Source organism: Elephas maximus, chromosome 7, assembly GCF_024166365.1.
Source record: "Elephas maximus indicus isolate mEleMax1 chromosome 7, mEleMax1 primary haplotype, whole genome shotgun sequence".
Lineage (NCBI taxonomy): Eukaryota > Metazoa > Chordata > Mammalia > Proboscidea > Elephantidae > Elephas > Elephas maximus.
Window position 1 is genome coordinate 104888569 of NC_064825.1, and position 16900 is coordinate 104905468.

Here is a 16900-nt window from a genome sequence, read left to right on the forward strand (position 1 = left end):
AGCTCTGCTTTAAATGCATTTGAAACAAGTTTTCAATGACTTGTTCTGAGATCAACTTTCATGGTCCTCTAGGAGTGAGTTCAGATGTCATCTCCAAAGTTTTAGCTTAAACTTACACATCCAATAGGACTGCCTATTGTGAAGAAAAAAAAAATTATTATGAAGGTGATGATTTTTATATATGTAAATTCTGCCAACCATGGACTCTTCCTTTTGGGTGACTTGAACTCAGTTTATTCTTTTGCGATTTTCCCCCCAGGACCTGGAGTTGCAGAATCTACTCTTAGAATTATGATTAAAGTCCAGATGAGTTTAAATACGGTAGGCCACACTTGGTGTTGCACCCAATGAATAACTCAAGAATATGTGTTGTAGTTCAAGTGTAAATAAAGTGTCCTTAGACTTTTGCCCTTACCACAGAGCATGTTTGTCTATATGAGTATTTACGTGACTGGCTTTTTCAAGAATTGAAAAGATGGATTCAAAGCATAACAAAAAATGGACATGAAGTTATTCTCCAACCTTCAGGCACACCAAAGTTCAACTATGGTGTATAAAGTCAGGCCAGGGTAATGAACTGAGAATCAAATCTGGACTTCCACTTACCAAGGCTGACTTGTCTAGAGCCGCTGCTGAGTGCCCAATCTACCAGCAGCAGAGACCAAAACCAAGTCCCTGAAATGGCATCATTCCTTGAGGCGATCAGCCAGCAACCTGGTGGCAGTTGGTTAAACTGGACAATTCCCATCATGAAATGGGCAGTGTTTTGTCCTTACTGGGATAGACACTTACTCTGGATACAGATTTGCCTTCTCTGCACACAGTTACCAAATTACACATTTGCTTTCTCTGTCAAAATTACTGTCCATGGCCTTACAGAATGCCTTATCTACTGTCATGGTATCCCACACAGCATCACCTCAGACCAGGGGACTCACTTCACAAAAAATAAAGTGTGGCAGTGGGCCCATCTCAGGGAATGCACTGGCGTGACCATGTTTCCCATCATCCTGAAATAGCTGGAATGATAGGATGATGGAATGGTCTTCTAAAGACACACTCATGATACTAGCTAGGTGGCAATACTTTGTAGGGTTGGGGCAATGTTCTCCAGGAGGGTGTGTACAATCTAAATCAGCATACTCTATTTTCTGCTATTTCTCCCACAGGCAGAATCCACAGGTCCAGAAATCCAGGGGTGGAAACGGGAGTAGCTTCCCTCACTATTACCTCTAGTGACCTACTTGCAAAATTTTTGCTTTCCATTTTTATGACCCTTGGGTATGCTATGCAAATCTAGAGGTCTTAGTCCCAAAGGAGGAATGACCCCATCTGAAGACACAACATTGATTCCAATGAACTGAAAGTTAAGGATACTGCCTGGCCAATTTGGGCTCCTCATGCCTCTGAATCAACAGGCAAAGAAGAGAGTTACCGTATTGGCTGCTGTGAATGGTCCTGATTACCAAGAGGAAATTGTATTGATATTGCAAAATGGAGATAAAGAATAGTATGTCTGAAATACAGGAGATATTCCTTAGGGCATGTCTTAGTACTACCATGCACTGTGATGAAAGTTAATGGAAATCTACAGCAACCCAATTCCGACATGACTACTTATGGCCCAGACCCTTCGGGAAGGAAGGTTTGGGTCACCCCAACAGGCAAAGAACCACAACCAGCAGAGACCAAAACTTGCTGAGGGCAAAGAGATTATGGAATACATGGTGGAAGAAAGTAGTTCTAAATGCTAGTTATGACATGTGACCAGTTGCAGAAACAAGGACTGTAATTGTTTTGTTATATGTGTATGTGTTCATGTATATATATATATATATATAGTATATATATATATACACACACACACACACATAACCTCCTGTTGCCATCGAGTTGATTCTGACTCATGGAGACCCCTTAGGACAGAGAAGAACTGCCCCTGTAGGGTTTCCAAGGAGTGGCTGGTGGATTGGAACTGCTTAGTTTTAGTTACCAGCCAATTTCTTGACCACTGTGCCAGCAGAGCTCTCTCTCTTCTCTCTCTCTAGCAAGTATCTTTGTTTTCTTCCCTCCCTTATTTGATTACTTACAAAACAGAAGATGTAATCAGGGCTAGTGCATTTTCAGTTGTACACATGTTAGCTGTATCATGTCAGGTGTAATATGGCTTCATAACTGTTTTTGATTAGAGATTATGCATAGTTTAAGGAGATATGCACTGTTGCCAAGTTGTCAAGGAGTGGACTGTGATGGTTAAGGTTAAGTGCCCACTTTGCTAAGCCATGATTCTCAGTGATTCAGCAGATATTATTGTCCATGATGTGATCTGTTGTGAGCAGCCAAGCAGTTGAATATGGAGTTTCCTTGAGTGTGTGGACTTCATCCAATATATAGGATGTTCTAGCAAAGCTCTCCCTCTCTTAATCCTGCCTCTGACTTATCATTCTCTGACTTCTGGTTCTTGGGACATGAGGCCTGTCTTCTGGCCTGCTGATTTTGGGTTTTTCAGCCCCTGCAACCATGTGAGTCAGAAGAAGCCTCCAGCCTCATGGCTGACTGACAGATTTGGGACTTGCCAGCCTCCACCACTGTGTGAGCCATTTCCCTGAAATAAATCCCTCTGTATTTTTATATATATGCTTTGCTGATTTTGCCCCTCTAGATACCCCAGGCTAAGATGACATGATAGAGTTTTGATTTTCTGTCTTGTAAAAGTAGTAGAGAATAGGTTGACTGAAGTTTGCCCCAAATGCTTGCAGACACTTATTTCTTAGCTTGGTTATTATTAGCTCTTAACTTCCAGGCTAGTTTATTTTCTAATTTTTTTCGTTTTGGTGAAAATGTAGAGAGCCAACATACACTATTTCAACAATTTCCACTTGTAGGATTCAGTGACATGGGATACAGTGTTCAAGTTGCGTTACCATTCTCACTATTCTTTTCTACATTATCCCACTGCCATTATTGTAAGTTCTCTGCCGCCTGTTTCTAAGCTCACCTTTTTAGTTGCTGATTGTCAATTTGATCTCATGTAAATAATTTTTTTTATTTTTATTGTACTTTAAGTGAAAGTTTACAAGTCAAGTCAGTCTCTCATTCAAAAATTTCTGTACACCTTATTATATACTCTTAGTTGCTTTCCCCCTAAAGAGTTGAGACAGCACATTTTTTTGACATGTTGTTGAATTCTATTGGGTAGAATTTTGTTGAGGACTTTTGCACCTAAGTTCATGAGGGATATAGGTCTGTAATTTTCTTTTTTTGTGGTGTCTTTACTTGCTTTTGGTATCAGGGATATGCTGGCTTCATAGAATGAGCTTGGGAAGTATTTCATCATTTTCTTTGCTCTGAAATACCTTTAGTAGTAGTGATGTTAACTTTTCTCTGAAACTTTGGTAGAACTCTGCAGTGAAGCCATCAAGGCAAGGTTTTTTGTTGTTGTTGTTGTTGTTGGGAGTTTTTAAATTACCTTTTCAATCTCTTCTTTTGTTGTGGATTTATTTAGTTGTTCTATCTTTGTTTGTGTTAGTTTAAGTAGGTAGTGTGTTTCTAGAAATTCATCCATTTCTTGTGGGTTCTCAGATTTTTTAGAGGACAGTTTTTTGTAGTAATCTGATATGATTTTTTAATCTCAGTTGGGTCTGTTATGATATCATCCATCTCATTTCTTATTCAGGTTGTTTACTTCCTCTCCTGGTTTTCTTTTGTCAGTTTGGCCAATGGTTGATCAATTTTGTTAATTTTTTTTCAAAGAACATACTTTATTTTTGTTAAGTCTTTCAATTGTTTTTCTGCTCTCTATTTCATTTAATTCTGCTCTAATTTTTATTGCTTTCTTTTGGCTCCTGAGGGTTCCTTTTGTGGCTCTCTATCTATTTGTTCAAATTGTAGGGATAATTCTTTGATTTTGGCCCTTTCTTCTTTTAGTATGTGTGCATTTATTGATATAAATTGACCTCTTAACACTGCTTTAGCTGTGTCCCAAAGGTTCTGATAGGAAGTGTTTTCGTTCTCACTGGATTCTGTGAATTTCTTTATTCCATCTTTAATTTCTTCTATAACCCAGTATTTTTTGAGCAGGGTATTTTTCAGTTTCAAAGTTTTTTATTTCTTTTCCCTGCTTTTTCTGTTATTGATTTCTACTTTTATGGCCGTATGGTCAGAGAAGATGCTTTGTAATATTTCGATATTTTGGATTCTGTTAAGGCTTGATTTCCAACCTAATACGTGGTCTGTTCTAGAGAATGGTCTATGTGGTAAATAATTCTTTAAAAGAGCACAATGCTCAAAGCAGAGGTACTTCACTAAAGAAAATAAGATTTTTTTTTTTTTTTTTTTTGGTTCAAAGAAAACTTCAGGTAATAGTTTTCCTTTAAGGCTTAAAGTTTAAAAATTATCTCAGGGAAAACATTTTGGGGGCTCACAAAATCTGTCATTTTTTTTAATACATCAGCAATGAACATGTTGAAAAGGAAATTAAGAAAAGAATCCCCTTTACAATTGCATAAAAAAGAATACAATACCAATGAATAACTTTAACAAAGAAAGTTAAAGACTTATATATAGAAAACTATAGAACAGTACTAAAAGAAATTAAAGATGATCTAAATAAATAGAAGGACATTTCATGCTCATGTATCAGAAGACTCAATATTGTCAAGATGTCAACACTGCCTACAACAATCTATAAATTCAATGGAATCTCCCTCAAAGTTTCTATAGTCTTCTTTACAGAAATGGAAAAAATCAATCCTCAACCTTATATGAAACTGCCAAGGGTCCTGAATTGCCTAAACATCCCTGAAAAAGAGAAACAGAATTTGAGCACTCTCACCAGCCGAACCCTTGACTTCCAATCTTATGGTATGATCATGGTCACAGGATGGCTGTTGGAGCTCTGGACACCTTGTCTGAGATCTAGAGAAGCATCAAGGAGGAAGGTCAAAATGGACTTTCACTTCCAGTTGAATCATCTCAGTTCCTGCAAGTCTCACCTAATGACTTAGTTTGTATGCTATCGACCACCTTAATAATCAAAAGTTGCTGTGAAATGTAATTTTTTTAAGCCAGGAACTATTGCTTTTCCTGAAAATGTAAGACCTAATAATAAGGTAGAAAGGAGCCCTGGTGGCCCAGTGCTTAAGCACTTGATTGCTAACTGAAAGGCCAGCAGTTCAAACTCAGCTACCTGTCCATGGGAGAAAGATGTGACTGTCTGTTCCCATAAAGATTTATGTCTTGAAAACACTATGGGGGCAGTTCTACTCTGTCCTACAGGGTTGTTATGAGTCAGACTTGACTTGACAGCAGTGGATTTGGTTTGGAATGATTTAGAAGGGGCAAAATATGAAGAAGACAATCAGAACTCTACAATATCTACTAGTCTTCCTTCTCTATCACATTACCAAGTGTTAGAATTCCCTCCTCTCACACTAACACAGTTCATTGAAACTTTGTGTAGAAACACAGGGTGGTAATATTTTCCTCAGAAAGTGCTATATGATAAGGACTTAGAACTGATGGATTTTCAAGTTATTCCTTTAAATGTTTTATACTATTTTTTCCATGTTAAATACAGATTTTATCAATTTGGCTATCTGAAACTCTTTCTGAGACAAACTCAAGACTCTTATTGCTATGGTGATGTATTAGTTTCCTGTGGCTGCACAACAAAAGTCTACAATGTAGGTGGCTTTAACAACAGAAATTTATTGTCTCACAGTTCTGAAGGCTGATAGTCCCAAAGTCAGTGTGACATGTTGATTCCTTCTGAGGCTTTGACTGAGAATCTGTTCTACTCCTCTCTCCTAGCTTCTGGCAGCATCACATGGCATTCTTCAACTGTTTATTTCTGTGTACCTTCTCCTCATTTATTAGTACACCTGTGGGACCCACCCTTCTGTAGTATGACCTCAGGTTAACCTAACTGATAACATCTTCATAAACAATATTTACAATCATAGTTACTTCCACAGGTTCAGGGGTTAGGACTTCAGCATAACCTTTTGGTGGACACAAGTAAAATCATAACAGATGAGAACCTGCTTTATATGTACTTGAATCAAGTTTTCAATAACTTGTTCTGAAATCAACTTTTGTGGTCTTCTAGGAGTGAGTTCAAATGCAAATGCATAGCTTAAACTTACACACCCAAAGGACTATCTATTTTGAAGGTCGTGGTTTTTACATACTCAAATTCTGCCAACCATGGACTCTTCCATTTGGGTGATTTGTCCTCATATTGTTCTTTTTGATTTTCTCCCCTGAGAACCTGGTAAGGTAAGTCATGTTCAATGCGAATGATTATCTTTGTGCCATCTGTGGAGATGCAGAATCTACTCTTAGAATTATGATCAAGGTCCCAATGAGTTTAATTATGGTAGGCTCACCCTTGGTGTTGCACCCATTCAATTACTCAACAATATATGTTATAGTTCAAAAGTAAAGTATCCACAGATTTTTGCCCTTACCACAGACAGTGTTTGTCTACATGAGTATTTATATTACTGGCTTTTTCAGGAATTGAAATGATGAACTCGAAGCATAACAAAATATGGATATGAGATATTCTTCATCCTTCAGGCAAACCAAAGTTTAACTATTCTGTATGAAGTCAGGGCAGTATTACAAATTGTGAATCAAAATGTTGTGAAGGCTTTTTCACTATTTCACTTCCAAAACACAAACTGTAGAATATTTAGATAAATAATTCATGATTTTTTTTCTTTCACAGAACTTTTTTTTTTTAACCTTATATTAGTTGTTTCACATTTGTTTTTACAATCAAGTTTCAGACTTCTTTTGGTTGCAGGCCATTTTTGATATCCATCTTGAAAATATCAGCAATTTAAAAGGTATCATTTTTCTGAAAGTCTGAGATGAGACAGACTTCTTGCAGCAAGGAAATATTTGGTCACATGGAAACGTTTCTTGATCCAGAGATGGTGTGTGTACTATCTTACTCTCTGTGTTCACAGAGATGACATCAGTGCATGAAGATATTGTCTTTTAAGACAAGGGAGAAGGCACCACAACCCAAAATTTGGATTGAATGACTGCCTCATTATGCAGGTAAACCAGGAAGTGTTATTATACATTAAGTGTTTTTACTAGGCTTTAGGTTATGCAAGACTACATTGCTAGTGTGATTGGGAATGTCATAGACTTTTAAAAGTTCTTCTATGTGATTCTTATAATTAGTCATGTTGGAGATCCTTTGTGATCAATAGAATATATGAATATTAAGTCAGTTCTGTAATGCTGTTTTGGATATTTTCATACTATAAGATCCATATATATAGGGCCGCTATGAGTCATAATCGACTCGAAGGCATTGGGTTTTGTTTCTTTTTTTTTTTTTAAGATCCATATTACATTTATTTTCTCTAACGTTGGTATTCTTAGAAACTAATTCAAGTATAACTCTTCGGGGGATATTTTAATGGGCAGATATTTGTAAATATCATTGTAGGATCAATTGTAGTGTTCCGAAGCACTGTTTGTTAATCCTTTAACTTAGAGAATGATGTACCATCCATAAAATTTGAATGATTGACTTTTTAGAACATAAGATGATGTTATGCAAGAAAGCTATTACTTCAATCCATGGAAATAATAGGCTGGGTGAGAAAATGAGTGTAATGAACCATTAGATTTAGCAAGGTGAAGGTGTTTTTTATGAAGAAAAGAGAGAATTGGGTTGCTTGTTTGAAAGAGATGTGGAGTTGGTGGATAAATTATTTAAGCAATGGAGATATTATGCTGTATAAATATGTGGACGGAGTAATGCAAATTGTAGAAGAAAACTAATGATGTACCAAAGGAGGAGACAATTACAGGAGCACTGTTTTGAGTGTGATGAAGACTATGGAACCCAAAGCACACGCAGAGGACTTGGCCTTAGTTAGAAACACGGACAATCCATATACTACAAAGAGGGGGTCAGCAGAATTATGAGGCCAGATATTGAAGTTAATGTCAACAGAGACTTAGAGAGCATCTGGTATCATCATTAGGATTATTTTAAGAGATTAAAGGGCTGGTAAATGTCAATAATATTTTGACTTTTTTTTTTTGTACGTGTGCCTTTTTCTTTTTCTTATTTTTGGAATCTACCCTCTCATCATTTTCATTCTTTCACATACATCACCCGCACACATGTAACCTGTCTATAACAGCAACAAATATGTTTCCTCCATATTTTTCCTGTGCTCATGTAATCACATACAAACATTTATTAGCTAATATATTATATTATGGATAGTTTTATCTTCATTTATTTCTTGCTCAACTGTACTTTGTGGGAATTTCTCTAACAATACCAGCATAGTTCTAATTCTTTCAAATGCATGTATTCCATTTAATTGAATTTTTCAAGATATGTTCAACTTTTTCTCTATAGATTGGAATCCACTTAAATTTTCTTTCTGTCATATTTATTATTTAATGCCATTATAAAAAATTCAACAAAAACATACCACAAGTATATTCTTATGTACTGCCGTCTTACTTCCTCTGGATAGATTCTAAAGAGTGTAATTTTTGTTATGCGTCTGTTTAGTTGTTCTACTTCTGATTGTGTTAGTTTAGGTAGGTAGTGTTTTTCCAGGAATTCATCCATTTCTTCTAGGTTTGCAAATTTGTTAGAGTACAATTTTTCTTAATAATCTGATATGATTGTTTTAATTTCAGTTGGGTCTGTTGTGATCTGGCCCATCTCATTTCTTATTCGGGTTATTTGTTTCCTTTCCTGTATTTCTTTAGTCAGTCTAGCTAATGGTTTATCAATTTTGTTAATTTTTTCAAAGAACCAGCTTTTGGCTTTGTTAATTCTTTCAATTGTTTTTCTGTTCTCTAATTCATTTAGTTCAGCTCTAATTTTTATTATTTGTTTTCTTCTGGTGGCTGATGGATTCTTTTGTTGCTCAGTTTCTATTTGTTCAAGTTGTAGGGACAGTTCTCTGATTTTGTCTCTTTCTTCTTTTTGTATGTGTGCATTTATCGATATAAATTGGCCTCTGAGCACTGCTTTTGCTATGTCCCAGAGGTTTTGATAGGAAGTATTTTCATTCTCGTTGCATTCTATGAATTTCCTTATTCCCTCCTTGATGTCTTCTATAACCCAGTCTTTTTTCAGGAGGGTCTTGTTCAGCTTCCAAGTATTTGATTTCTTTTCCCTAATTTTTCTGTTATTGATTTCCACTTTTCTGGCCTTGTGGTCTGAGAAGATGCTTTGTAATATTTCGATGTTTTGGATTCTGCAAAAGTTTGTTTTATGACCTAATATGTGGTCTATTCTAGAGAATGTTCCATGTGCACTAGAAAAAAAAGTAGACTTTGCAGCAGTTGGGTGGAGAGTTCTGTATAAGTCAATGAGATCAAGTTGGTTGATTGTTGTAATTAGGTCTGTCGTGTCTCTATTGAGCTTCTTACTGGATGTGATGTCCTGTCCTTCTCCGAAAGTGGTGTGTTGAAGTCTCCTACTATAATTGTGGAGGTGTCTATCTCACTTTTCAGTTCGGTTAAAATTTGTTTTACATATCTTGCAGCCCTGTCATTGGGTGCATAAATATTTAACATGGTTATATCTTCCTGATCAATTGTCTCTTTAATCATTATGTAGTGTCCTTCTTTATCCTTTGTGCTGGATTTAAGTTTAAAGTCTATTTTGTCAGAAATTAATATTGCTACTACTGCTGTTTTTTGCTTATTGTTTGCTTGATATATTTTTTCCAACCTTTGAGTTTTAGTTTGTGTCTTTAAGTCTAAGATGTGTCTCTTGTAGGCAGCATATAGACGGATCGTGTTTCTTTATCAAGTCTGAGACTCTCTATCTCTTTATTGGTGCATTTAGTCCATTTACATTCAGCGTAATTATAGATAAGAAAGTGTTTAGTGTTGTCATTTTGGTGCCTTTTTCTGTGTGTTGTTGACAATTTCAATTTTCCACTTACTTTTTTGTGCTGAGATGTTTTTCTTTGTAAATTGTGTGTTCCTCATTTTCCTAGTATTTGACTTCGTGTTTGCTGAGTCGTTACGTTTTTCTTGGTTTTTATTTTGAATTATGGAGTTGTTATACCTCTTTGTGGTTACCTTGATATTTACCCTTATTTTTCTAAATAAAAACCTAACTTGTATTGTCCTATATTGCCTTGTATCCCTCTCCATATGCAGTTCTATGCCACCTGTATTTAGTCCCTCTTTTTGATTATTGTGATCTTTTACATATTCACTTCAATGATTCCCTGTTATGAGCATTTTTTTTTAATTAATCATAATTTGTTTTTGTGATTTCCCTATTTGAGTTGATATCAGGATGTTCTGTCCTGTGACCTTGTGTTGTGCTGGTATCTGATATTATTGGTTTTCTGACCAATTTCCGTTAGTATTTCTTATAGCTTTGGTTTGGTTTTTGCAAATTCTCTAAGCTTGCTTTTATCTGTAAATATCTTAATTTCGCCTTCATATTTCAGAGAGAGTTTTGCTGGATATATGATCCTTGGCTGGCAGTTTTTCTCCTTCAGTGCTCTGTATATGTCACCCCATTGCCTTCTTGCCTGCATGGTTTCTGCTGAGTAGTCTGAAATTATTCTTATTGATTCTCTCTTGTAGGAGACCTTTCTTTTACCCCTGGCTGCTTTTAAAATTTTCCCTTTATCTTTGGTTTTGGCAAGTTTGCTGATAATATGTCTTGGTGTTTTTCTTTTTGGATCAATCTTAAATGGGGTTCGATGAGCATCTTGGATAGATATCCTTTCGTCTTTCATGATGTCAGGGAAGTTTTCTGTCAGCAGATCTTCAACTATTCTCTCTGTGTTTTCTGTCCTCCCTCCCTGTTCTGGGACTCCAATCACATGCAAGTTATCCTTCTTGATAGAGTCTCACATGATTCTTAGGGTTTCTTCATTTTTTTAAATTCTTTTATCTGATTTTTTTTCAGCTATGTTGGTGTTAATTCCCTGGTCCTCCAGATTTCCCACTCTATATTCTAATTGCTCGAGTCTGCTCCTCTGACTTCCTATTGCGTTGTCTAATTCTGTAATTGTATTGTTAATCTTTTGGATTTCTGAATGCTGTCTCTCTATGGATTCTTGCAACTTATTAATTTTTCCACTATGTTCTTGAATAATCTTTTTGAGTTCTTCAACTGTTTTATCAGTGTGTTCCTTGGCTTTTTCTGCAAATTGCCTTATTTCATTTCTGAGGTCATCCCTGATGTCTTGAAGCATTCTGTAAATTAGTTTTTTTATAGTCTGTATCTGATAATTCCAGGATTGTATCTTCATTTGGGAAAGATTTTGATTCTTTTGTTTGGGGGGTTGTAGAAGCTGTCATGGTCTGCTTCTTTATGTGGTTTGGTATCGACTGCTGTCTCCGAGCCATCACTAAGATATTGTGGTGATTTATTCTATATTTGCTCACTGAGTCTTATCTTGTTCTGTTTTCTTTCAATATACGTGGATGGGCTACTAGATTGTGCTGTATTGATTGTTGTAGCCCTTGACTTACTTATGACCTATTACCAGCTGGTTTGGGCTGTTACCAGATATATATGCCTGAGTCCATTCACTATTCTTGAGTAGAATCTGATTTTGGGTCATCAAGTGTGTGATGCACCCTATCACCTAGCCACCTTGAGAAGTAAGGGTGATAGTTGTGTGCACTAGATTCTAGTAGCATCAGGGGGTCACACTCCAGGGGGGGCAGGATGCTGACAGGCTTCTCTCAAGTGTCAGTGAGGTAGGTGTGTCTCTATTCCTAAAGCACTTTGGTGGGTGGGCTCTGCAGCTGTACCGTAGGCTTCCAATGCAAGTACCTCTACTGATTGGTAGGTGTCACCCTCCTTAGACCCCTAAGGCAGGAGGCTAGGTGGTCTGGGGGGAGCTTCAGCCCTCAGTTCCCTGTTGTGGGTCAGTGAGGGCTCTGTTGAATACGCAGAGATATTAGACCTGGAAAACTTATCTTTCCAGTAAATCCGCTAAAAAAAAAAATACAGTCAGATCCCTATCAGAAATGCCTTTGCATTATAATAGCCACCTTATTCCCTGTAGGTTTGAAAGCTGGAGACCGTGGATCACATATGCTTGGCTGGAGCTGGTTCTGTGTTTTTAGTCCAATTAGGGAAGGATTTTTGGTCCCTGGGTTTTTTGTGGTTGCTTCTCTCAGGCGGGAAGAATGGGTTAGGAAAAGACCAGAAAAAAAAGTAAAAGAAAAACCGCGGAGCAGTTCTCCCTCTGGCTCAGGAAATTGCAATGGTAATGAAGCCGCCTGGGAAGGGGAGGGGAGGGTTCAGAAAAACAGGAGAGATTAGCACCCTGGAATATAGAAAAAGTTACTTATCTTGCTTGGGATGACTATTTTATCTGAGATTCCCGAGGGTGTCGACCATGTGTGCTGGCTGGGTAGAGATTGCCCCTGATGGTCAGGCCCGCAGAAGCCAAGGTCAGTTCCTCCGCTGCCAGTCCTAAGCCCAGCGTCAAGGTTCCCTGGCTGGGACGCTGCACTCCCAGCTCCAAAAACAGTCGCTGCCTCCTGGGGACTTCTCCTCCCACCAGCTGAGTAGCCGCGCCGCCCGTGCTGACTGGCTGGGCCCCCTCCTGGTGTCAGTTCAGGGGGGTAGGGCTGTGCCCCGTGTTTTCACCTTCACAGGATGTCCTGCTCATCTCCCCTGTGCCCAATCAAAAGCCCCGCGCCAAGGTTCCCCGGCTGGGATGCTGCACTCCCAGCTCTAAAACCAGTCGCTGGCTCCTGGCGACTTCTCCTCTCGCCAGCCGCATTGCCGCGTCACCGGCGCAGACCGGCTGGGTCCCCCCTGGGGTAAGTTCAGGGGGGTAGGGCTGCGCCCCGTGTTTGAGCCGTCACAGGATGCAGTGCTCAGCTCCCCTGAGCCCAGTCCTAAGCCCGGCGCCAAGGTTACCTGACTGGGATGCTGGCTCCAGGCTCCGAAAACAGTCTCTGCTTCCCCACAGTTGTTCCTTCTCGGTCTCTGTCACTCAGGTCAACTCTTTAAATCTGTGTTTGTTGGTCAGGGTTCGTAGATTGTCATGTATGTGATCGATTCACTTGTTTTTCTGAGTCTTTGTTGCAAGAGGGATTGGAGTTAGCATCTACCTAGTCAGCCATCTTGGCCCCCCTCCTAAAGAGTGTAATTTTTGTAATGAAAAGTATATGCATTATTATTTTCAATAGAGATGGCTAGATTTTGTTCCAAAAATATTATAAAATTAACATTTTTACTAGCAATAGAAGACAAAGCCCTTTTCTCTATTTTGCTTTTTTTTCAATCTAATGGGTGCAAAATGACATCTGTTTTTTTTTTTTTTTTTGCATTTCACTATTTACCAATGAGTTTCAGCATCCTACCAATGTTTGTTGGGCATTTGGATGTACTCTTAACTGCTTGTTTATATCATTTGCCCACTTTACTATTAGGTTGTCTTTTTCTGGTTAACTAGTTAGAATTATTTATCTATTTGATAATAAAATTAAATAATAAAAAATATTATGTACGTTCTCTAAAATATAAATATTTTCCCCAAGATATTTTTTTGTCTATGGACTGTGTTTATTTTATCAATAAAAACCCTTTAAAATTTAGAAATTGTCATTCTGTCTAATTGGGATTTCAGTTATTAGTTAAGAAGATTCACCCATTCCTAGAATGCAGAAGTTATTTTACTGACTTGAAAGTAAATATAAATTTTACTTTATTTTAACATTAAATCTTTACTGAATTTCTATTTTATTTTTGTTTATGGTACTGCCCATACATACAATTTTACTTTCTTCCATATGGAAGTTAGTGTGACAGTCACATTTTTTAATAATCTCTCTATTTCCCATGTGTGTTTCTAATTTGTCTCTCCATTAGTCTATACAGTCACTGAGGTCAGGGACCATGTTTTAATAAATCAACCTTGTGGTCCTATGATCTTGGACAGTGTTGAACCATAATAAATCATAATGCCTATTGATTGAATGAATAAACAAATTAGCTTGAGATTTCAACAAACCACTGCTAATAATTATATTTACAGGTAAATTTGTTCTGAACTCTGAAATAAGGATACACAGAAGGACATATGGGACAAAGGAACAATGTGACTGAGTTTGTCCTCTTGGGGGTCAGTCAGAGTTTCCAGGGTCAGAAAATATTATTTGTTTTGTTTTTGCTCATCTACATTGTGACAATGGTGGACAACCTCCTCATTGTTGTGACTGTGGTGGTCAGCCCAACAGTGGATGCTCCTATGTACTTCTTTCTTGGCTACTTATCATTTAAGATGCTGTTTATTCTACTACGGTTACCCCAAATATGATTATAGACTTACTCTATGAGAAGAAAACCATTTCTTTCCAAGCTTGCCTGATCCAGCTTTTTGTAGAACACTTATTTGGTGGTGCTGAGGTTTTACTTCTGGTGGTCATGGCTTATGATCGTTCTGTGGCTATCTGCAAACCCCTGCATTATACGACCATCATGAACCAATGGGTATGTGTTCTGCTGTTGTTGGTGGCCTGGGTTGGAGGTTTTGTGCATGCTGTTGTTCAGCTTCTCTTTGTTTACAATCTTTCCTTCTGTGGTCCCAATGTCATTGACCACTTCATCTGTGACATGTACCCCTTATTAAAACTTGCCTGCACTGACACCTATATCATTGGTCTCACTGTGGTTGCCAATGATGGGGCAATATGTGTGGTGATTTTTATGCTGTTACTCATCTCCTATGGAGTCATTCTACATTCCCTGAAGAATCTTAGTCAGGAAGGGAGGCGCAAAGCCTTATCCACCTGTGGCTCCCACATCACTGTGGTGGTCCTCTTCTTTGTCCCTTGTATTTTTATGTATGTGAAACCTCCTTCCACCTTACTCATTGATAAATCTTTGACTGTATTTTGTACTGTTATCACTCCTATGTTGAATCCCTTAATCTATACTCTGAGAAATGCAGAGATGAAAACTGCCATGAAGAAGCTCTGGACCAGAAAACACAAATGGTCTGGTAGGCAAATGCATCACCTACTTTCATTGAAAAACTGTTGCCTCAGAAATGCCCTGTGTAATTATAATTGTGGTAAAATTTTCTTCCCATTTAATAATTTATAAATGATTAAAAATATTTATTATGAGTATTCCTCCAATGATTAGTTTTGTTCAAAATATGTTTTTAAGATTTTCATGTCTTGGAAAATATATGTTAGTTTTTTGGGGTATAAAATTGTTGTGTTGAGACTATAGATTTATAGTCTATGTGATGAGTTATGCTACAGTTAATACCATAAATTTATTTTAGTTGTTGGAACATTTTCTCATGTCTCTTTCTTAAATAAATTTAATCCTTTTTAAAATTAATAGGCCTTATTACTGATTTCACAATAATAAAATAAGACATAAAAACGTGATTCAACCCTCTGTCATGAAATTAATTGTGTTCCTGTAATATGTGTGTCAGCTTGGATATGCCATGATCCCAAGTATTGCATGATTGTCCACCATTTTGTCATGCGATGTGATTTTCCTATGTGTTGTAAATCCCACCTCTACGATATTAATGAGACAGGTTTACAGGCAGTTACATTAATGAGGCAGCACTCATTTTAAATATTGGGCTGTTTCTTGACTCACTCTTTTGAGATATAAAAGACAGAAGCCGGTAGAGAGACAGGGGGACCTCACAACACCAAGAAAGTAGTGTCAGGAGCTGAACATGTCTTTGGACCCAGGGTCCCTGCACTAAGAGGAGCCTAGACCAGGGGAAGATTGATAACAAGGACCTTCCTCCAAATCCAACAGAGAGAGAAAGCCTTCTTCTTGCACTGGCATCCTGAATTTGCACTTCTAGCCTGCTAGACTATGAGAGAATAATCTTCTGTTTGTTAAAGCCAACCACTTGTGGTATTTCTATTATAGCAGCACTGGATGACTAAGACACCTTTCCACACAGAGACAGACCATATTAACATTTGAACTATATATTCTTATTTTTGTATCAGTAAGGTATTTTCAGTATTATTTTTGCTTAGTATGTTGAATTTGAATAGGAAAGAGGTTTCAGAGCTCTAATATTAATCATCCAGTTACAGTTGGGACAATTTCAACTTATGGAAACCCCACGTGTTACATAGCAGTATTACACTCCTTTGACTTTTTATGGCGCTCAGCTTTCAGAAATAGATCTCTAGGAGATTTTTCTGAGGCACCACTGATTATGATTGAACTGCCAATCTTTTTATTATTATTTGATCATGTAGCCATTTGTGCCACTCCGGAAACCTGTTATTCATATTAATCATAAGAAGGCTAAATATACAAAAAGAATCAAAAGTCAGGCAGACAAGTGACTAAATCATAGTTATTTTCCCAATTGGGAAATGGTCTTATTTCCTTAAGTGGAGCAGCTTTGTTTGGTGTTATATTTTTATAAGATGATCTATTCATTTTCCCTGAAAGTTTAAAGTATCTGATGATAGTTTTGTTATTTTCAATATCCCCATCTCCTTCTTGGAAACCCTGGTGCTGTGGTGGTTAAGTACTATGGCTGCTAACCAAAAGGTTGGCAGTTCAAATCTACCAGGCACACCTCGGAAACCCTATGGGGCAGTTCTACTCTGTCCCAGAGGGTCACTATGAGTCAGAATTGACTTGAAGGCAATTTTTTTTTTTTTAATCTCCTTTTTTGCTTATAGTGTCTCATGGCTTCCTAATGAAGACACAGACCCTACCTTTCATACGTAAAATTAGAAAAAAATCCATAATCAATAAGCTTCAAATATAAAACACAGAAATTGACGCTGGATTATTTTACATGGTTTCTTTGTCAGGAAAAATTCTGACAATTCATATTATTCCCATTCTCATATCCCTTAATAAGGCAATGCAGATTATAAAATAATAGGGAAA

General features: G+C 37.4%; 1 pseudogene; it reads left to right on the top strand.

Moving 5' to 3' along the window:
* Positions 1-14081: 14081 nt before the first annotated feature.
* LOC126080167 (putative olfactory receptor 4A4) lies at positions 14082-15106 on the top strand (annotated as a pseudogene).
* Positions 15107-16900: the final 1794 nt, after the last annotated feature.